The sequence below is a fragment of the Chaetura pelagica genome, unplaced genomic scaffold (assembly GCF_000747805.2).
Source record: "Chaetura pelagica isolate M959 unplaced genomic scaffold, ChaPel_1.0 scaffold90, whole genome shotgun sequence".
NCBI lineage: Eukaryota > Metazoa > Chordata > Aves > Apodiformes > Apodidae > Chaetura > Chaetura pelagica.
Genome location: NW_009953496.1, coordinates 10,031,533 through 10,054,568, shown reverse-complemented (window position 1 = coordinate 10,054,568; position 23,036 = coordinate 10,031,533).

Below are 23,036 nucleotides of genomic sequence, written 5' to 3'. Positions count from 1 at the left end.
AGGGAAGGAAGGAGGGAAGGAAGGAGGGAAGGAAGGAGGGAAGGAAGGAGGGAAGGAAGGAGGGAAGGAAGGAGGGAAGGAAGGAGGGAAGGAAGGAGGGAAGGAAGGAAGGAAGGAAGGAAGGAAGGAAGGAAGGAAGGAAGGAAGGAAGGAAGGAAGGAAGGAAGGAAGGAAGGAAGGAAGGAAGGAAGGAAGGAAGGAAGATCTCCATAATTTGCTTTCTATCATATATTAAAAAAAAAAAAAGAAAAAAAAAAGTGCTAATTAAAAGTATCTTCCATCTTCTTTTCCTTCTTAAATTTATTTCAGCAGAGCACAAATAACCTACAACCAGATGATTCAGCTGTCAGGTGTGTGCTTGTGTGTATAAGTATGTGTGTGCATGCCTGAAGATGTAGTTATCTGGTCAGACAAAAATTGCATCTGTGAATGCTGCTGCCTCAGAAACTGGTACAGACAATTTCTAAAATGTCTCAAATATATTTTAGATACCCTTAAAAATAAATCAAAGCAGGAAGAGTGTGAGGGAATAGGAGAAGCAGAGGCAAAGAAAAGAAATAATCCTATTGGAATTAAAAATTCAGATCTTGAAAGAAGGCAGAGATGCTCTAAAGGCAAGAATTGTTGATACAGAAAAATACAGCATAAGGGAGTGCCTATGACCAATGTGCTACCTCTTCACTCTATACTCATAGACCATTAATGGCGATGCTTAGCTCCAGGCTCATTGCCATGGCTAGGATCCAGTTTCAAGATCCATTATCACTCCTTACCTCTTGAAGCTTCTTTAGATCAGCCACTGTTCATGATAAGGAAATTAAAAATTAATTTGCTCAGTAGAATTTAAAATGAGGCACACCAAGATTGCCCTTGGCAACAGACATTAAATGATCTATGCTAACTGTTCCCTAATTTCATCTATTGTTCAGTTTTGTCCCACTTTGTCTTGAAATCCATGGTATTCATAACTAAAAACATAAAAAAAAAATCACAACTTCTCAAGCATTTCTAACAAAACAAAGCTCTAGGGTGTAATGGATCTACAAGCTGATTTAGAGGTTACCTTGTTGCAAAGCAGATTATATGAAGAGGTCCATGGCTGATGTTTAAGTTACTGAGCTGAAGTGAGCAAATCACTGTCACCATTTCAAATCTGTTTGGCAGATAAGAGTGAACAACTGAATGGTTGATGTATTCAGAGAAATACTGTGTGTTTATATTTATTCATTGTTTGTTCTGGATACTCTTAACTTGTGGTGTGGACAGTGAGTAACTTACATAAAAAAAGGTCTGTAATGTTATGCCCCCAAAAGACACAGAAATACTGTGTTGCTATGTGAGAACAATGTTCCACCTCAGATCCAGTAGCCTTCTGATATCTCCTTCTGCTCAAGTTAGAGACTGGTAAAAACACCAAAGCAAATCCCCACCAGAAAACTGAAGCCCAACCTACCTGTATCCCCTGTTGCCTTAAAGCTGCCCTGAGTCATTTTTTGTGGCATCTCGTGGCCATTTCTCATGAAAAGAGAAGAGAAAACCCTTCCAGAAGTAGCTATTGGCTTTTGAAAAGCATGTAGTGCTCTACCTGCCAGCTGCAAAGTACATGTGGGACTAAGGGCTTCAAATCTCATATCCTTCACCTTTTCCTGACAGCAGCAGTGTTACCAGTAATTAAAGATAATTCTAGAAATCTCTTCAGGCAGACATGACCAGTTGGTGAGGTTTAATGATCTGGGCTCCTACACTTTTTTGCCCTGCTCCATCCTACTCTGCATCCTCTGTGCTGGTGATGTCCAAGGTTCAGTGCACAGAGGCACAAGACCTAACATGCTGCCAGCAAGGCCCAGAAGAGGAGCTGTCAACCTTGTTTCTAAAAATAAAGGGTGATAGGATATAGGCTCATGGATTATAATTTGAAGAATTTGAAGCTTGTTCTTTTTCTCAGTGAATCATGGACAGCTATTAAGCTGCAGTATATTGGCCTTTAATTAGCAGAAAGAAGAATGTGTTTAGAGAGTATTGGAAGGAATGGAAAAGAAAAAAAAAAGTCTAAGTAAGTTTTTGTCAAAAAGTTTTTCCCATTAGAAAATCCCCAGAAGGATCATGATGCTAATTTAAATATTTAGTACACTGGCTGGTGCTCCATGGGAATGGAAGGAAGTTACTTGTAGAAAGCTTTGCTCAAAGGAGATGATTTTATATTTTCTCATTTTAAAACTTTACTTCCATGGTTTGTTTTTTTTTGTAATGCCTGAGATCCTCTAGGAAAACATCCCTACAGAGTCCTTTGCAGGCTGCATACTCGTCTCATATACAAAGTTCATACCATTTGCAAAGGCAGTTTTAAATTCTGACAGGCTGCCCTCCAAGCTGGCACTCTGAACACTGGTGACCAACATGGGAACTAGCACTTTCCCTGCCGTCTGTGCAGGGCTGGTTTGAGCAGCCCCTTCTGGGACACACCAGCCGTGTTTCCAGACATCCTGTTGGAGTGCCACCTTTCAGGATGCCTAGGGACCACACTGCTGCTCCTCACCAGGAGGACTTTGCTCAAAATAAAAATGACAACAATGCACTCTTTCCCACCTGGAGCTGCACATAGCAGTGATCATGCCATTTCCTGCTCAGGCAAGCTCTGTTAGGACTTTTAAATAAAATTAAACATTTAAAATGCTCAAACTAGATATGATTTGCCTTTTGGCCATCTGGAACACAACCTGTCCAGATTAGATGCACATATCCAAAGCATTCTTACTCCTGTCATTGGCTCTGTGCCACCTTGCTGATCCCAATGAGATTTACCATACACATGGGCTGTGGTTTTTGTCTTTTTTTAAACTACTCTCATCCTTTCTGTACAATTTTCTGTGACTGAACCTTATAGACTGTGTCACTTATACTTGACAAACTATATAACTGTTACCCAATCTTCTGTCTGCCTTTAAAACATTGCTGCTTTAGCTGCATTGACCCACGTATGTGTACATTAACTTTTAACATTTCTGCCACCACTATTTATAAAGTATCATTACAATTTGTGCACTGCTGTTGCTGTGCTTTCTGCTGAAACTAATGTCTTCAATGCAAGTTTGCAAGTAATGGGATGAACTGGCTTTTGAAGTAGAACTTTGTGTTGATTGTCCAGTGCCTATTAAAGTGTTACTTGTCCATTTGTCCCTTCTCTGTGGCACCAAAATTTCCTGGGATTTACCTCAATTTTCATTTTCACAAAACCTGGATACATTGCTTTACTCTCTGAAATCACCAGCACTTTGTCAAGTTTGATTGAAACTATCCTCTAAATTATAAAACTGGTATAGGACTCGTACTTGCCTTCTCAGGTTAAGGTCTTCCCTTGAGTTTAACTACAACAAGGTACAATTTTTGTATTATCTACCCAAGAATCCCACTTGTTTTGTATTATGAAATTTAATAAATCATTCATCTGGAGGCCAAAAGAAAAGTAGAAACAGGAATCCAACTTTACACATATGCCTTTTTGGCTGACATGGAAAGGAAAGATAATTCTTAGTAGTCAGACTCTTCAAAAACTTAAATATTGAAACCTAGTCCCCCTGTGTTGTATTATTCATCCCTTGAAAGTTTAGTTTGTTTGCTAATATTGCTCCTTCAGTGAATCTTGCATTCTTCTCTACTGTTCAAAAAGAACAACAAACAAACAAACAAACAAAAACAACACAAACCCCCCAAACAAAACCAACACAAACAAACAAATATAAGACAAAAAAACTTCATCCCAGAAATGCTACATTCAACACAGAGTAGCTATGAACCTTTCTTTAGATTCCACAATATATCCTTGAAGTTGTTTTGGAAATTTACCTCCAGTTCTGTTGGAATTCTGTCATGGGGTTTTGTAGCCATAACAAACATTTTACCTGAAAGTCTTTCTCCTTCTCATGTCCTTGAATTTCTGTTTCTCCAGAAAACCTTGTACTGGCATTTTATTAGAAGCTACTACTGCAAACCAATTATATTCTGTGTCTTTTTTCTTTTGGTTTTCTTTTTTTTTTTCTCCAAAATGTAGCAGCATGAAGAGCTGAGTGCAGACAGTCCTCCACATTTAATCTGAAACTTCAGTAGGTCATATTTCTAGATGGTATGTTACACCTACAGATATTGTGGTAAGTACTATTCTGCCAATGTTCCCATTAAAGATCTTCTGGGATTTGGCAATAGCTACATTAAAAAACTACTGAAAGAGTCTCCGAGGGGTAGTCCATCCTTCAAGATAAGATTAACTATGCAGGTTATCATTGCTGACAATTGGTTGTCTAGCATATTCCTAAAGAACTCCTTGGTGGAGGGGAGTCTCAAATCAAACTATGCAACACTCTCTTTTTCTTAACTTGACATAGTTCTGATTTCCAAATTCATTCTTTATTGCCACATTTTATTCTAGGGACATAGAGGATACCTTCTCACCTTTTTACAAAAAACATTAATATGTGACAGTTTTTATCATGCCCTCCCCAAGTCTTCTAAGAGGAAAGAAATTTCCTCTCTTTCAATGATTCCTCACAGATAATGTTTTTTAACCCTCTGATCATTTGATCTGCTTTCCTTTAAACCGTTGACTTCTCGCCATGCAGTACCCCCACCTGTTCTCCAGACTCCAGCTGAGGATGCCAGATGGAGCAGAAAGGGTCCATTCACATGTCTTGCTAGAGATATTCTTGTGTGGTGATTGCCTTTTTCACAATAATGGTATACCTGCATTGCGGTTCAGTCCAGCTCTCTTTCACTCCTTGCCTATAGATTATTTTCTAAGGGACTGATGTTTCTCATCCTTTTCTTCACCTGATAGTTTTTACTCAAGCACAGCTCTTTTCACTTGTCTGTAGTGAACTGTATCCCATTTTTTTCTAAAGTGCAGTCACGATAATTTTAAACTCTGATGCTGTTTTCCCACCAATATGTAGTCCTTCCCTCCTGGGTAGCACATGTACATTTCTAAAAATCCTGCTTTTCATCCCATTAACCATATTGTTACTGAAAATGTTGAACAAAACTTTAAAGAACAACCCCCTGCATTCAAAGCAGTCTTCCTGCATTGGGCTGGGACAATCACAAGCACAAATACAGACTGGGTGGAGAATGGATTTAGAACAGCCCTGAGGAGAAGGACTTGGGGATGTTGGTTGATGAGAAGTTCAACAAGGGCTGGCAATATGCATATGCAGCCCAGAAGACCAACCGTAGCCTGGGCTGCATCAAAAGAAGCATGGTCAACAGACTGAGGGAGGTGATTCTCCCCCTCTACTCAGCTCTTGTGAGACCCCACCTGGAGTCCTGTGTGCAGTTCTGGAGCCCTCAACACAATCAGGACATGGAGATGTTGGAGCAAGTCCAGAGGAGGCCTACAAAGATGATCAGAGTTCTGGAGCACCTCTCCTATAAAGACAGACTGAAACAGTTGGGGTTTTTCAGTCTGGAAAAAAGAAGGTTCTGGGGTGAGCTTATAACAACCTTCTACTGTCGGAAGGGGACCTACAGGAAAGCTGGGGAGGGAATTTTTACAAGAGCATGGAATGATAGAATAAGGGGAAATGGCTTAGAGCTGGAAAAGGGTAGATTTACGTTAGGCATTAGGAAGGAATTCTTCAGTGTGAGGGTGGTGAAATGCTGGAGCAGGTTGCCAAGGGAAGTTGGTTCCATCCCTGAAAGTGTTCAAAGCCAGGTTGGATGGGTCTTGGAGCAACCAGGCCTAGTGGGAGGTGTTCCTGCCCAAGGCAGGGAGGTTGGAACTAGATGATCTGATTCTGATTCCATTTTTGCACTCTTTTAGTGGTAATCAATTCATGAGCATCCTAGTCCAGCCTATCTTCTCACCTTCTCTGTGACAGTCTATCCATACCACTATGGACCAGCAAGTTTCCCAGGGCTAGGCAGCAGTTGAGGGTGACCCAGCACTTGCTATGTCCCAGGAGGCTGGTAATGTGTTGGTCCATCAATACCCCCAACATGGCAAGTGATGAAACAGGGCCAGGGCTCAGCCAGGGGCTCCAGTCAGGAGCAAAAGGAGATGGAGGCAAAACCAGGCCTGTAGACCAGCACTGACACAATGCTGCTGCCACAAGAACCGATGGCCCTAGGAGGTTTGAAATGGGGTCCTGACCAGTGCAGGGAAGGGAGGTTCAGATTGGCTGGGAACATCTTGCCTTATTGCTGTCCACAGGGCCATAAGAATGTCTCATGAGAATGTCAAAGGTTTTACAAGATCTGTGGTGTTTGACATCTATCATGGTTTTGTTGCCTTCCCAAGACCTGTTATTGAAGGTGGTTTGCTTGGTTTTTCCAGTATGATGATTTGGCAGGCCTTATTTTCTTTTGAGTGATCCATTTCCTTCTGCAAAAAAAAACAGGTACTTAATCTTGTTATGAAGTGAAATAGGGGTCTCATTATTTTTTGTGCCTCTTTCTTTTCAGATACTGACTTGTTTTTATTTCTTTTCTTGGTACATTGTCATTAATACCAATGGAATATTAAACACCTATGAATAAACCAATTAAAAACTTTATATTCTTTATTAAGCTTTCATCAGAGGAAGCAAACACAGCTTCCACTTCAGGTAAAAGATAAACTGAAAAGTGGACTCCTTTCTAATGTCTGATGCATTTCAGTTAGTTTCTATGGCAATCCCACCCATGTGATATTTAGTTTTGACTCACAGCTGCTGGAGTCTCTGGCATTGTTTCGGAATATTTTATTTTTTTTTACTATAATAAAAATGCTCACACTATAAGCATCCTGCTTGAGGCGCAAGCAGCAGCTTGAAAAGGAAAAGGTACCTGCTGCTTACGCAATATATTTTACTTTTAGGGTTGTTTTTTTTTAAGGAAAATGAACTAAATGACATCTGCCTCATCTTACAATTTTCAAATTAGATTGCACAAAGTAGATTTAAAAAAAAAACCCTAAGTTGCAGCAGTAAAAATATATTTGTTTTTTCTTAGATGACAGACTTCGAGGGTCTTCATACAAATGCTTTTTCCTACAAAATAAATTGAGCAAGCCTATGTTTGAGCACTTAGACCCATCCTTTTCTGTGTGTGGAGCTCCTAAGTCAATGGGAATTCTGTACCAAAATAGACTCAGAACAATCCTATCACCTGCAGTTTGCAGAGACCACAAAGCTCATCTGCTATTTTCCAAAGCTCCCTCAGACTTCTGTTTAAAACCCTTGCTCATAAAAAATCTCATCCTTTCATCCAGTTTGTATATCTACCTTGTCTAACTCCTCTTAGCCTAACTTACCTTCTACTTAAACAACACAAGATGGTCTTTCCCTCCACACTTCTATTTTTAATGGTCTATAATTTCACCTTTGTTTTATTTTCAACCCTTCATTCTCCAATTCATTGCTTTAGGGTATCCTGATCTTGAAGTAGTCTAATTAAAAACATTAGGTGTATTCTTGTGGGAACAGCAGAACAAGAACTCCTAATCCAGCTGGTGATACCATTGTATTCTTAGAACATGAGAACAGTTGCTCCAACATTATGTGGAGAAAGAAAGCTAACGTGTTTGCAATAATCAGTTGAATCTTCTTTGGAACCACTAATATAACTTGTGCATCGCCATATGGATACCATGTGATGTATCACAAGGAAGTCTTAACATTGTTTGTTAGCTTTACCATGCACTAGTTACCAGAATATATTTTATCCTAAATTACTTCCACTCTCCATCTTCGCTTTTGCTGTAGTATCTTCTAAAAATACGGACATTTTAAAGACACTGCTTTGCTTTAGTTTACTAAAGCTAACTACTGTACTACCACAAGTTACATAGGAGAAAATAGGTTCCTAAAATAACTCTTTGTTTTTGTTTTTATGAAGAAAATCAGTTATAATTCTTCAGTGAATAGATTTTTAATTTTTTAAAATGCACCTAGTGTGCATATTAGGAGTTTGATTATGTAACTAGCAGCCAACTCATATTCTGATAGTTTTTTTATAGCTTAAAGCATTTTAAGGAATATGATTAATTTTTTTCTTGTTTTACTTCCACAAGGAACTTCTAAGACCACAGGGAAAAGACGTGATTGTCAAAAAGAAACTCACTTCCTCCTGCTGGTCCCATTAAAATTCTGCTTGAAAACTTGGCAGCTTGAGCTCTCACTGAGAAACTAACATATCTTGACAGGCTGACTTCTTCAATAGAAAAACCTTCATTATTACATATACATTTTAATACACATTGCAAAATGCTCCTGAAAAAAATTGTAACCAGCTGCTTGATCAGGGTACCAATACCTGGCCAGCTTACTTGCTTTGAAATCTACTTGCTTTCAAGCTGCATGTTGACTCCTCAAACTAACACCTGTTTAGCAAAAAGATCTACAAAAGTGAAAACTACATGTATTGAAAGAACCTGTCTGTTCTGCCTTTCTGTCAAATACTACTTCTTTTTTGGATTATACTGTATCTCTCATTTCCATCACTCCATTATCAAACATTTTGCCTTTGATGTAATTCTGCCTCAGCTGTACGTTTAAGAAACCTAATAACTCTGAATTTTGTACACTGTTTACAGTAATCTAAGGTGAAATATCACTCTGTGTATAAGTTTTAAATCCCCACAAAACATTTATTTATTAAATATTTGGGCAAGTTGCTTATCCAGTCAATAGAAAGAGGCTGATGAATCCAAAGCTTCCAGAAGAAAAACTTGACTTCTCATTCAGATACTTAAACTTGGGCACTCAGAGTCTACAGATGAAGATCTTTAAAAGCAGGTAATTCTTTCCATTGATAAATTAAGCAAAGGCTTTAGGGAGTTCTTAAAACTCATAAGGCTTAGTCACAATTTAGGCACAGGAATCAGGTGAATTTGATTAATTCAATAATTATATTTTTTTTTTCCCTGCTTTTCAGTTTCTTCTCTGATACAGAGTAAAGCTGAACTTTAGGAGTGATGTTCTCAATTATTTTCTGTACAAGTTGTGATCTAATAATCTCCTCTCCTTACATGTTAATATTCCTTTGCATTTACTATGTGTCTGAAGAGATTCTTTTGGGGTTTTTTTCCAGATTTCCCTTTAGATCACTTCTCAGTTGAAGATATTCTCCACTACATAACAAATTGGCTTATTTTCTTTAATAAGCATGTCTTCCTGAGAGGTTCTAAAGACACCTGATTTTTAACATTGCTCCTCAATTATTTTTTTTTCTTAAAAGGAGTTACAATTTCAAGTTACATAGATGTAACATAAAAAATAAGTCTTCCCAGATCTCTGTAAATCTTAAAACTATAACTTCCAATTTTATTTTCAAATATTTTCTTAACATCTTTCTTGTTCATTCAATTATTTTTCTTCCATTTTGCATTTAATATTTTCCCTATCTCTGTTCTTCTTAAACACCTCTTGACTTGATTTCCTTTCAAAGCCATTCTCTATCACTAAACTGACTCCATATCTGTCTTACTTAAATCCTTTTGTGTCTCTTAGTACGATCTTGATTCATTATCAGTTACATATGCTTTGCATAAATAATAAGTGGGTTTGTTTTTGTTTTTGGTTTTTTTTAAAAGAGTAAATATTAGCATATCCATTATTAGATTACAATTACAGTGTGGTAGAATTGCATTTTAGAAAGAACAAAATCAATAAAAAAAGCTGCTTATACTTGTAATGGAATATTACCTCATACATTTTGTTATTTTAGAAAACTATTTTCCAAAAACTTTGACTTCTGATACCATTATGCCAATGTTTGAAGCGTGCTGCTGCTGGTTCTCTGGTAAGGTATTACTTTAAGCATATTTCTGTTATGTTCCCACATTTTTTTACCTTTTTTTTGTTTTGTTTTGTTTTGTTTTTTATTTTATTAGTAGAAGCCAAGAAGTAATTGTCAGCAGTTTACAAATGACTACTCAAATTATGCAAATTGCAGTGTAGGTAGAAATTGGATTTTTGCTTATAACTGGGAACTAGTACTAAGTACATGAATTATTCTTTAGTATAGATAGGCTCCCCCAGTTCCCCTCCAGGGCTACAGATTCCAAGATACAGACACCCCAACATGTTTTTTTAGAAAGTCAGTTTGGTTACAAACAAGTCTGATTTCTTCAGGGAAAGTACAAACAAGTCTGATTTCTTCAGGGAAGTCTGCTCTAGGTCTCTGTTACCTACTGTCAGGTCTAGCTCTGAAACAACCTGCAGTTCAGTTCTCTGCCTGTAAAACTTCTTCAATCCCTTAAAATATTGCAAAAGCTTGGGTATTAGAGCAATGGAAAACATGTAAATAATGTAAATAGATATAAAATTTTACATATTTTAATTTATTATAAAAAGTCAAGAACATAAAGAATAGCAACAAAACAGTGTTTGATTATTATTTTTTTTCTTTTAATACTGCAGCTATTAGGGCTTATGTTTGCTGCTGAAGGTCTTATTTGCTTTACTGTGAGCAATCTTGCTTTATGCAGTTGTTGCTGTATGAACAAAAAAGAAATTTTGAACTTCCCAATGCATTGCAGTAAACAGGAATAAATCCCAGGTTCAGAGGTCTGCCAAGACACGATGTGTGTTGAAATTTCCACTCCATTTGTGTGGCCACTCCATTTTAAGAAATATACAAACTGTATGGCTGCAACCCTCTTTCCTATCTTTCCCTTACCTGTAGCCTCGCCATAATCACCTCTTCCATACTCTCATGGATGCTTTTCTTCAATGAAGCATGTAACCACAGTCTTTAGACAGCAAAGACACAAAGATACATGGAAGAGCTTTGTTGGCACATTGCTTATGCTTGGAAGGCCAAAGACTGTTTCACACATTGCACGCTGCAGACATACAATGCGGTTGTGGAGCATAACAGGAGTATTTCTTATCTCACCGTAGCGTCTGCTTGTTCTAGTTTGAATTCCAGCAGCAAAACCAATTCCCACTTGAATTTATACTTCATTATATACCAGCCCTGAGAGGAATAGTAAAGACTGCAAGTTCAGCTAATTTGGCAAGGAAATGATGTCTTCTTGACAGACATCAAATTTGTGCAGATATACTGGTTGAATATTTTGCTTGCTCCTCTACTTCACTTAATATATACAAGTGACTGGATACTTGTGAACAATTTTATGGAAAAAAAACCTGCTTCTATATTAAGAACATTTATCCTTTATCTAAAATTTTTGAGTGTCTTAAACATTTTTTATTCTGTTTTGGGGAAGTATTTGGGCTTAAGTAATGTTGTCACGATCCGTGACTTATTATATCTCCTTTTTGGAGTGTATTAAGCTCATCAGGATTTGCTGAGAGATCCACACGTGGGTATTGCCTCACACAGAGGAGACAGGGGCTTATGCCCTGACTTTTTCGTGTGAATAACTTGCTCAGTGCTTACTAATATTTCCAACGAAATGCACGGTTTATTGTGGGGAAAACAAAGCAATTTGGGGCAGGAGGTTCAAAAGGAGTGATTACAACACATTAAATATCTATGGGTACACCTTAGTTACACACCTTATTTACTTATTTAAGTGAGGGAAGGAGGGGGGGGGAATATGACCAACGCAGTTCCCGTATAGGGTCGCGATTTGTGTGCAGGTAAGGCAGGATTATACTTTCCCCTATAAGCAGAGGTAGCCGGAATTGTCTCACCACGCGGCGGCGCAGATAGGACGAGCTGGGTCGAGCTGGGTCTGGCTGGAGCGAAGTGGCTGCAGGCGGGGCTCCAAATGCAGGTCGCCCCCCCCCCACAAAGAGAAGCGGCGGGACCGGTCTGGGGTAGCCGGAATTGTCTCACCACGCGGTGGCGCAGATAGGGCGAGTGGCTCCGGGACTTTGGGACTGCGGCTTTGGCAGCGGCAGCTGCGGCGAGCAGGCGGGCAGCAGCGAGCAGCAGCACACGGCAGGAAATGGCGGCGGCAGGCAGTGTGTGCAGAGGACTGCCCCGAACACGAGGAGAGAGCGAGAGAGAGAGGGGCGTGCCGCGCTGCCTCTTTTATGGGGTTTTCTGCGCTCCCGATTGGCCGGTTTTGTATTTCCGGGCTTTTCAGCCAATCAGACGGGACCTAGTCCCGCCCCTGCTTCCGGCCGAGGCTCCTCCCCCCTACACACACAGAGGGGGTTCAGCACCACGTGGAGACGCCATTTTTTGTCGGCTGACTCAAAGGACATTTCATGTTCGTGTAAGGAAATACCTGGTCCTTCACAAATGTACAGCACTACCTCTGAGACACCTCCTACTGAATGTATTTGAGGGCTTTTTAATACATTTTAAATGAGAAATTACTCATTGATTTTCATTCTGTTTTTCACTTGGATTGAAAATGTCAAAATTATGACATTTTGAGCAATGTGGGTGAGGTCTCTGCCTTTTTGAATCTTGCCCCTCAGTCAAATAGAGTCACTCACAAAAGTGTTGCCAAATTCCCTACATACCCAAAAGATAACATACTTTTAGTATTACAAAACCAGTATAGGCCCCTAGAGTTCTGCTACTGTCCATGTCTAAGAACCTAGGCACCTATCTTCCTACTGCAGTTTCAGGAGATTCAAATTAAAATTCCTCCTTCTGATGGATGAGGAACAAAGAATTAAGCAAAAGTACGTCCTCAACCTTCAGCCTGTGTTCTGGTGTTTTGTCTTTGGAATAGATAACTTTCAACATAATGTATTCTTAATAACAGAAGACTGGAAGCCACTGGAAGGGCCTGGAGGCCCTTCTTAGTATGTGTATCACAAGCCCAAAGTTATGGTTCTTCATGTTTGTTCTCTGAGTAGGTGTCCTTACTGCACAGTAGCCCAGCTTTAACTGGATGGTCTTCAAAAGTGTGTCTATCCCAGAGGACTGGCATTATGAGATATGGCCACACATCTTCTTTTGGCCATAGCTATGTTGCAATGGAATGAGTCAGCCAAATAAATACGGAGCAAGGGCTGTTGGAGACATGGTAAGCCATAGCTGTACCTCAACTTTGCCACGATATGACTATTAGTTAAGAGTAATACAAGATTAGAAACAACCTATCCTTGTTCAAAGCCTTATAGGAGCTCTTTAAAATACTTAAACACAATAAATTAGACAATGATTGTTTTCTTATTTTAACAGCTTCATCCTTCTCTGCAGACACTAGTATGGCTCCAGCTCTGTCGTTTCACTAGAGCTAGTTCAGAACATTATAAGGGTTTGGATAAAGAACATGAACCATATAGAGATTACTTTCTTCCAGAGTTGTATAGTCACTCAAGAAATGAGAAATTTGTGTTTTTCTGAGTTTTTCTGTGCTGAGGAAAAAAAAAAAAAAAAAAAGGAAGATGAAAGAAAAAACCCTGTGAAAGTTGTAGTTTGGTGCAGAGACTGTAGTTGAGAATACTGATTCTGAAGTGCTCAGTGAGGTTGTCATTAGTTTATAGATCCAGCATTAGAACTGAATAAGTGAGCTTATATATAATTGTAAAAAAGTACTTTTTTTTTCCCTTGGTTGTAATTTATTTTTTTTTTTTAAATATCAAAATTGAATACTAGGGGGTAGAGGAGCTTACATTGCAGTGCAGCCGTATTTTTGCCTTATTACTAATTCTGATTACTGCTCTGATCTAAGTCCTATCTCTGCCCTTCAATTCATCAGTACCCTACTGCTGAGCTGCTGGAAAGAGACAGTAATCTTGATAGTTCGAGAGTTGGTGACAGTTTTTCCTTTTTTGGAGCCCTGCTTCTCAAGTGCCTCTCTGGTTCACTCCATAATCATACACAACAGCATCATGTAAAACATTTTTCTTTTGTTATCTTCTGCTCATATTGCCAAGCTCTGAGGAGAAGATTAGCCATCTAAGTAGCACAGTCCTTTTATACCAGAGATTATTATTCAAATTCTTTCTCCACTAGCTCTGAAGTATATTACTCTCGCTTGCAATCAGACATTCAGATTTCTGTGAGTTTTTAAATATTTTTTTTTTAATTTCTTGCTGGAAAGCTGTTTCATGGCTCTTTATAATAAAATTGCCAGATTGTACTTTCGAACTGAAAATACATAAGAATAATGTTAGGCTAAAATGAATTCCAGCACAAAAATCCTCCACCTCTGCAGTTTCTCAAGGTTGGTGGATTTTTGTATAATAATCTTTTTTTTAAAGTCATGTATTTTTTATGAGTCTGAGACACACCAATTTCACTAAGTCTTTGGGCTATAGAAATAGAAAAGAAACAGGATGTAATGTTGCATATCATAATATCTGAAGCAATCATTCAAACGTAGCTTGCAGTAAGTTGATAAACCTCTGCTGTAGTGAGGCAACTGAAGTGTAGGATATTCATGCAAAATATGTTTATTCAGTACATGTGAAAAGCATTTTTTCCCCCTACTTTTCAAAATGTACCTGAAATGCATTCTTAATTCCTTGCAACTAAACCAGTAAAAATGTGATAGGTGTGTTGATGGTAGTGAGAAAAATAGAGCATGGGCATCTCTTGGTTTTGCATTTCTTAGAAGAGCAGGCAAAGTCCTGTGAATACAAAATTCTACATTTTTGTAGTCTGCCTCATAATGGGGGAAATTATTCCAGCTGTGGGTGTTCAGTTCTCCGTGGTCTTGCCAATTCTGAAGAGCATACAAAGGGTTCAAGTACCTGGTCATCACAGAATCTAAGGGCCTTTAAGCAGCTATGTCTGTGCTGCAGAATCCTTAGAAAATAGTTATACAATATAAACCACACATCTTGACAGCCTTCCAAGCAAATCAGAGGTATGATATCTATGTGACACAAAAGCCATTAAGCAAGGTCTGATCACATTGTTACAGCAAAAACTACACAGAAACATCCAACTACTTCGAGGTAATGTGAGAAAAGTGAGGAGATGAAGAATCTTTTTCCTATCTCCTCTACCCAGACCTACCCAGTGATGGAGGAGTCCAGAAAAACAAGCATCTCATATTTACATTAAAATGGCTATGATGCAAAAAGGAAAAGGCATAGAAGTCATCTAAAATATCTTAGCTTTCCATTTATTTGCCTGAAAGATAAAAATGGTTTCATTATGTTGCCCTCTAGGTTTTAAGAGCCACATTCATTCAGGGAGAAGGAGGGAAACAATGCTTTATGATTTTTCTGATAAAGCCAGCATGAGTCAGATTTCAAACATTAAGTAAAAAATACTTATCTCATGCTGATCACAATCAGTGTCTGAAGTAAAAAAAGACAATGGGAAATCAATATAAAACTGTACTCATTTGTATTCTCTGAGTAGAAGAAGGGGGCCATGTAACTGAATAAATCACTCACAATGAATTCTTCATTCAGGTTTCATAGCCAGGACAGAACCCTCTCCATTAGTTATCATTATAATCTACTTTATATTTCAGGTCCACACAAAATTATGTATTGATAATGCATGGAGAAGCTTCAAGTTTCCCTTAAGGCAGAAATTTGCGTCCAGCTATTTCCTGCTATCTGAAGTGCAATGTCCTCCTGGGAATCTCTGCAAGGAGTTTGTGCAGAGCTGAGGCTCCAAAGGAAGAATTAGCAATAAGACTTTTAGAACCTGAATTAATGGAATAAATGCAAAATAATTTCATACCAGTGTAACATTTATTTATCCTGTACTTAGAAACAGGCAAGAATGCTGTTCATTTTGCTACTTCTTTAGCAGAAGTGTAGAAAACAAATCAACCAATTGTTTCTATAAAATCCAACTTTTTAACACACTCCATGACTGTTTCAGAGAACATTCTGACAGACAGAACACAAGGGACCAGGGGCAATTTAATTATAATTTTGTGTGTATGGAAGTTCACCAGATGGCAAATATCTTTGCTGCAACAAGAAATCCTTGAAGACAGAGAATGTACAAAGTTCAGATAGTACTTTTTATATGTATGATGTTAAGTTGAACTGGAGCTAATGATGAATGACCTGGTAATACAGACTAAAACGTGGATAAGACTTAATCATAGGTTGGACCTCTTAATTACCCTCATATTTATGCTTCTGACTAATACATAGTTAATTCTAGAAAGGTTTTTCATACTTCAAGGGTGACATATGAGTACATTTAGATAATGCCAATAATAACTTGTTTGTACAAGGCTGAGAATCCTCTAAACATCTGTCAGAAGTTTAGTTGTTTTTCTTCCTCTAGAGGAAAATACTTTCCTGGAATTACATGCTGTCTTGGATAATGCCATCCTATTTTCCATTACATCATCATAATAACTCTAGAATTTGAGTCAGGGTACAGATTGTTAGAATCCCACCTGTGTTAGATTTATGTTCTCATTTAAATTCCATGTAGCACTTCAGTACACCTAATTTTGGGGTCTATGCTGAATTTATTAGGTGTCCTTAGTGTTCCTCATGCACTTAAACTTGCTTACATTTGTCCAAAGCATCTCTTCTAGGAAATAAACCAGAAATATTCCAGCAGTGCTTCATTGGGATGTAGATAGAAACAGTTAGGAATCTGAGTTCCGTTCCTAGCAAAGCCACAAAGGGAATAGGTAAATGTGATCAGCTTTGTGTGGTATTGGTTGGTGGAGGCACTACCTAATTTTTGTACAATAGGCTAGCACCTAGAGTATTTATCTAGAAAATAAAAGGCTGTGATGTCTATGTTCTTTGCACTGTGGATGCAATGGAGCATGCAGTGCAGTCATGCAGTGGGTTGTCCTAGTGACAACCCTTGCCATCTTTCAGAAAGCTCTTCACAGCAGCTCAGCAGATGTAGCATGCAGTTAGAAGATGGCAAAACTGTGTTGCACACTTTACTTCTCCTTTACTACACTGTCCACTTTATGATATGTACTCTGAAAACAGCGTAGTTCCAAAGTGTATTTTAAAAATACATTTGCTATCATTTTGGTGGTTGCCTGCAATAAATTAGTTAAATCAGTAAGCAATTTAGATCTAGATCTCATGAAAATATATCCCTTCCTTATCTTCTGGCTTGTTCCATACAGAAGACTTTCCCCTGTACTCTTAACTCCTCTTTCCAAGTGTCTTAAAGCTGAGTGAAAATAAATAAATTAGGTCTTCACTCACCTGAGATGGATTGGAAAACTCTTATTTTACTATTATGCCCAATCTTTTTTATTAATCTTCCCAGTCTGGGTTCTGACTAATGGTTTGCTTGTAATTTTCCCCTGTAGGAACCCAGAAAGATGTAATGATGTAGACCTTCCTCCTGTCCAAATGAATGAAGGGTCAGTCCCTAAGGTTCTGCAATAACTTGCTCACATTGCCACAGCACAGCTATGAATACTGTTTAACTCATTAATGCTTAGAGACTTATAGAGAGCAAAGTTGTAAAATCTTTATTACTGAACAGCAATAATTTAATTGTGGACTCAGTGATCCATTGCATAACAACACACCAGCACCAGAATATAGGAGAAATAACTAGAAAAACTTCTGAAAAAGACAGACGTGCTGGCATGGGATGTAAATGTTGGCAAGCTAAATGACAATGCTTGAAAAAAAGGCAATCTTCAAACAAAAGGCAACTTTCTTCTTCACTTTGAAATGCTTACCAGTACTCTAAGCATGTCTCTTTACTGCACACTCTCTCCCTCTTTTTTAACTAGCAATCTTATTGAAATACAGTAAAGCTTCTTTTTTATTTTTAGCAGAACTGGATAGCACTGGATGCTGGGGACAGCTGGAGTGTGTGGGATGTGGCATGCTATTTATTCTCCTTACTCTGAGAAAGCAGCAGATGGGTGACTATTTTATTAAATCAGGGTCCATGTATGGTATCTTCCAGATGTTGACCACATGATCTGCCCTGCTATGACATTAAGAATTCATTCCAGTGTGCCCACTTTTAAAAATTCTGGTTCATATCTACTCATTCTGCCACATTGTTCAGCTGCTGATTCACATCTGTCTTGTCTTACTGATGGAACAAGGGAGATGGACTTTAAAAAAGAAAAAAAACAACAAAAACAAACAACAAACACAAGCGAGAGATTTTAATATAATTTTAAGTACTTTCTGTTGTATTTATAAAACATACAACCGAGCTTGCAATCACTTCATTTCAAGTGCTGTGGTGTTGCTTTCATGGCACAGCATGCTTATAAATACATCAACATTAAAGGAGTAGCAATATGGCACCTTTAAGAGAGAGAGGGAGTCTATATTAAGCAACAGATATAGAAGAGTAAACAGATACTGGGTGGGCAGCTGATCAATAGTGGAGGAATAAACCTCAATGTCAGCCAGGAGGACTAGTGATTAGACTTCCATAAGGCCATTAGACCACCACAAGGCCGATACGGAGTCATGACAAGCCTCAACCAGGCCAAAACTGAGTCCTGCCCAGCTGTTTTGGTTATCCATAATCAGCATACAGAGACCTCAGCAGAACTGCTCCATCTGCTTCAGTGCATGGGGGACATCCTGTGGCATGAGGGCTGGAGTACTAGTAATTGATGGCTTGTTTTTTTGTAGAGAAGAAAAACAGATGAACATTTCATAAATGAAGGAAAAGTGCTTCATTTTCTCTAAGATATGAAAAGCAAGGTTTTAAAAACTTACAGTATTTCTAAAGAACCAGATCAAGTGAGTCTTAGCAGTAGAGCTTCTTGTACCCCAGGAGACTCTGAATGGCTCCACACTGTGCAATGCATTAGAAGAGATGTATTTGTACTCAGCCAAAGAAGTACCTGAGACCTGAGGTGGTCTGAAGCTGACATAAGTTGTTCCTTTACATGAAGGCTTCAGAGAAAATTAAAATAATTAATTCCCTTGCTGTCTTGCTCAGTAGCATGAGGAGCAATCAGATATTCACACCAAGGCTGTGAGAGCTCTGTACTCAATGATGGTCAGACAATAAATCCAACTGCTCAGTGAAACAGGTATTAGCTATTTCCTGTTCCAGCTATGCTGTAGAACAGAGCCACCCAACAAAAGTTGTAGAAGTTTCTACACAAAGAAACAGGTACTCAGGGTGGGTGCAGACTTGATTTTACAAGTACATCTGTTCTGTTTATTTTTGCTTCTTTGCAGTATTATCAACTTCTGCTCCATATGGATAATCCATATTGTGCCTTGGTGAAATGATACCACATTATGCTTTTATGCTTTTATCATCAAACACTACTCATGAAAAAAACCACCAGGTTTGCCTAGGATCATCTGTTCAATTTATTTCCCCAAAACTTTATTTTGAATAAAACACCTACGGTAAATGTGATTTATGTAAATGAATAAAACAAAACTGTTATATAAGCTTCTTGAATCATTCAGATCTTTTCTGTTGCTGTTAAACCTTATGAAATACTTTACCAACAGATTTTCTTTGGGCTATGTAATTTCTGAAGTCTTATGGCTAAATATATGAAATAATAGGATATGTACAAAGGCTTTCAGTTTTATTTTATTTCCATTCTCTATGCCAATCTTTTTAGACAAAGCAGCTCTAAAGTTCTCCATTCCTAGAGAACCTACAGATATTCAGTGGACTGAGGAGATCTATATTGGGTCACAGGCATTCTTTTCTTTTTGCATTTGGAGAAAGAGTAAAATAAAAATGGGGAAAAAAAACCCCAAACATTAAAAAAAAGGAGAAAAAAAAAAAAGAAACTGAGCAAGGGCAGCTGTACAACTTAGCTAGAATATTTTCTGCAGGTTCTGCTGACACTTTGCTCCCTGTACAAGTCAGCACAACCATATCGGCCCTGCTAGGCCTGCTCCCTCAGCCTGCCTGAGAGCAAAGGATGATGCACTTGCTCCATCAAGTAAGCACCATGTCAGGACCCGGAGGGCCTACTCTGCCTGGTCAGCTGTGGTCGTAGGTTTTGACCAGCCTCAGCCTGTTCATGTCCCAGTGCCCAGGGCTGAGGCTGCCCCCAGCTGCCCTGCCTTCTTAGGGAGCCCCCTGCTGCCCTGGCCCCTGGGGAGCCACATGACCATGCTATGCCCTCACATTCTCTATGGCATCCAGCTTGGTCCAAAGGCTGCCTGAAAAAGAAGGTAGGCAAGTTGAGGTTTCTTTTCTCCATTTCTCACATGAGACGGTGCTTGTCAGGTGATTCTACTCATCTTTACACTGTGGTGAACTCCCTGTTCCAATAGGTCCATGACCATGTCTTCTATTGCTGGTATGTCCGTATAAGGACACATCTGAATCTAACCTGACAATAATCTGGACCCAAACTGACAAAAATGAGCAAGTACTGGGACTTGGGATTTCAAATGATATTCATAGCCTTGGAGCATCTAGCCTTGCCCAATGCTATTTGCCTTATTATACAAAGGGTTTTTTTCTCTCATTTTTGAGGGGTGGCATTTTTTACTAATACACAACTTTTCTCACTCCTTTTTATCACACTCATGTCTATCTTCTGTGATATCACTAACACTCACTTTTTAATTACTCCTTTACAAAATCCAGTCCACAGTTACTGTTATTATTAAAATCACTCTAAGTGAAGAATGGAGCTAGTCCAACAGGTGCAGTTAAAGTCATATTTACAGAAGACAGCAACAGGATATTGTTCCTATCCTAACATCTTTGGGATGATTTGTACTCAGCAGTCAGGCAATCCTGGCTTCAAATTCTTTTGGCCAGTTTAGCCTTTCAGCCTATTTTCTCCCTGCAGAGGAGCCCTGCCCGCAATGTCTTTACTTCAGTGACAGTTTTCTATACACAGAGGTTGTATGTCTTCAGCTACATCACTTCACTATTTTATGGTATAGTATCAGCTATCACCAAGGGTGGACAAATATATTTTGATCTAGCAGCTCTTAATATAATGAAATTATTCCCTGATACTTCCGCAACAGTTTGTTGGGTTTGTTTTTTTAAGTATGTTTCTGCATTAGGAGATAATAGTAGTATAACTATTTAGGGTTTTTTTAATGGCATTAATCAACCAAGTATGTATGTTAACAGGTCAAGTTTCCATGGGGCCTTCAGCTGAGCTTGGATAAGAAAATATCACTTTCATTATGGTCTTTGGAGGAACCAAAGCCACTTGTATATGCAGAATAGTGCTGCCAATATATTTTATTGTTTTGAGGTATATCTCTTGTCATTGCAAGTGTATTGGTGGCCTGGGGAAAAAGGAAATGAGTTTGAACATGAATAGTGACAGAGAAAAAAAAAAGACAGTATTGCTAGGTTTTTATTGATTCACAGTGGGGGTGTTTGTTCATGATAGGATTTATCTTTAAGAACAACAGGTCTCATTTTAAAGAAAAAAAAAAAGGGTACAGAAATACTGTAATTAGGATCTTTTGTTCGCCTTGCCTTGTTCTTTAATAGCAGAGAAATATGTGACTTTCAAATGTAGAACACCAAGGAACAGAGTAAGAAATAGCCTTTTAGTCACAGAATATATAGAGTCTGTGAAACTCTCTGACAGATGGTGTTGCAGAGGTTATCTGGATTTGGAAATAGAAGAAGCATTTCAGTAACTAAACTATCTACCATTTAAAAATATATATATTTATCATCACTGAATTTGGCAATACCTTGCTTTTAACTTCATGGTATTGGCCAGTCCATAATTAATACATTGAGAGGAATTATTTGTTAGAAATATTGGTCTTCCAGTCTTCTGAGTCATCTGCTAACTGTTTAACCAAACTATGCAAGGTGGCAAACCACATATAGTGAAAATCTACTGAATCAAAATGATCAAGAAGAAAACAAAGCAGAAAGGAACAGTGATGGAATGGAGTAGTAGAATTAAAAGGCAAAGGAGAGAAGGATGGAAATAAAAGCATTAATTTACTAGGATTACTTCAGAAGTGCTGGACACTATCAAAGTTCTACATAGTTTTAAGCAGAAGTGAAATCATAGGCATTATATCATAGGATAAAAATATCAAAGAATAAATTAGGTTGGAATGGAGGTTTCTAGTCTAACCATCTCCCCAAAACAAGGTCAGCTATGAGATCAGACCAGGTTTGTCAGGGCTTGTAAACCTTCATGAATGGAGACTGCTCAAATTCTGAGCAATTTGCCCCAATGTTTGCCTTCCTCATGGTTTCTTTTCCTTTTGAAGGAAGCACATCTCTCAGAAAGCAATCTGTTTTGGTTTAAAATGCTCCAGAAACTGAAACTCTACCACACACTGCCATCAGTTATTTCAAGGGCTAATAAATTCTAATAGTAAAAAAAAAGTTCTGCTTCATTTCAACTCTAGATTTGTCTCTTTTTAATTGCCACTCACTACATCCTTTTGTATTTCTATCTACCACTTTAAAGATCTCTTTGCTATCTTATTATTTTTCTTCATATATGTGTATTCATAAACTGTTATCACCTCTCTCCCTTTGTTAAAGCAAGCAGCGTGATCTCTTTAGGTCTTTCACTGTAAGATCCATTTTCAGTCTTTTCTCTTTACAGCAAATCTTCTCTAAATCTTCTCTAGTTTATCATCTTTCTTGAACACAGGTCTTGAATACCACAGACACAGGTCTACACACCTGAAATTAAGATAACTTTTCAGAAACAAGCATGCACTACTTTCAGTGATCATATAATAAACCTATTGTTCTACTCCATGGTTCACTTTTAAACACAGTAACTAGATAAACACCTCTGGTCACAGGTTATCCAAGAGCTAACATTCAGTTATAGATAACTTTGTATTTTAGTTAAAATGGAGAATTCTTTGTTGCCTCTGTGCATTAATCCTTCCCAAAAAGAAAGCCACCAGAACCTCAAAATTGTTTTCCTAAAATTCCAAAGAGCTTTCTGAGTTCTGAGACTTGAACTGGGCCTACATTTTGCATCACTGCAATGCATAAGAGAAATGAAGTGGTGCTGTCATCTAACCATTGGAGAGAGTAGTAGTGACTTCTGCAAGAGATTTCATTTTCCCAGAGGGACAACTAGGCAGGATCTCTGCAAATTGCCACTAGATGTCAGTACTGTTCCACAGAAATAGAACGCAGACTGCATTTTGTGTGGCTGTAAATAAGGCAAACTGCAGTTAGAAGTTCTTAAAAGATGTGTTTGAGCTTCGCCTCTGAAGATCCTTTTTCCTATTAGTTTGCAAATTGCATCCACATGGAATCCCTTCAGGCTTCACAGCTATGCAGTCATCTTTCCC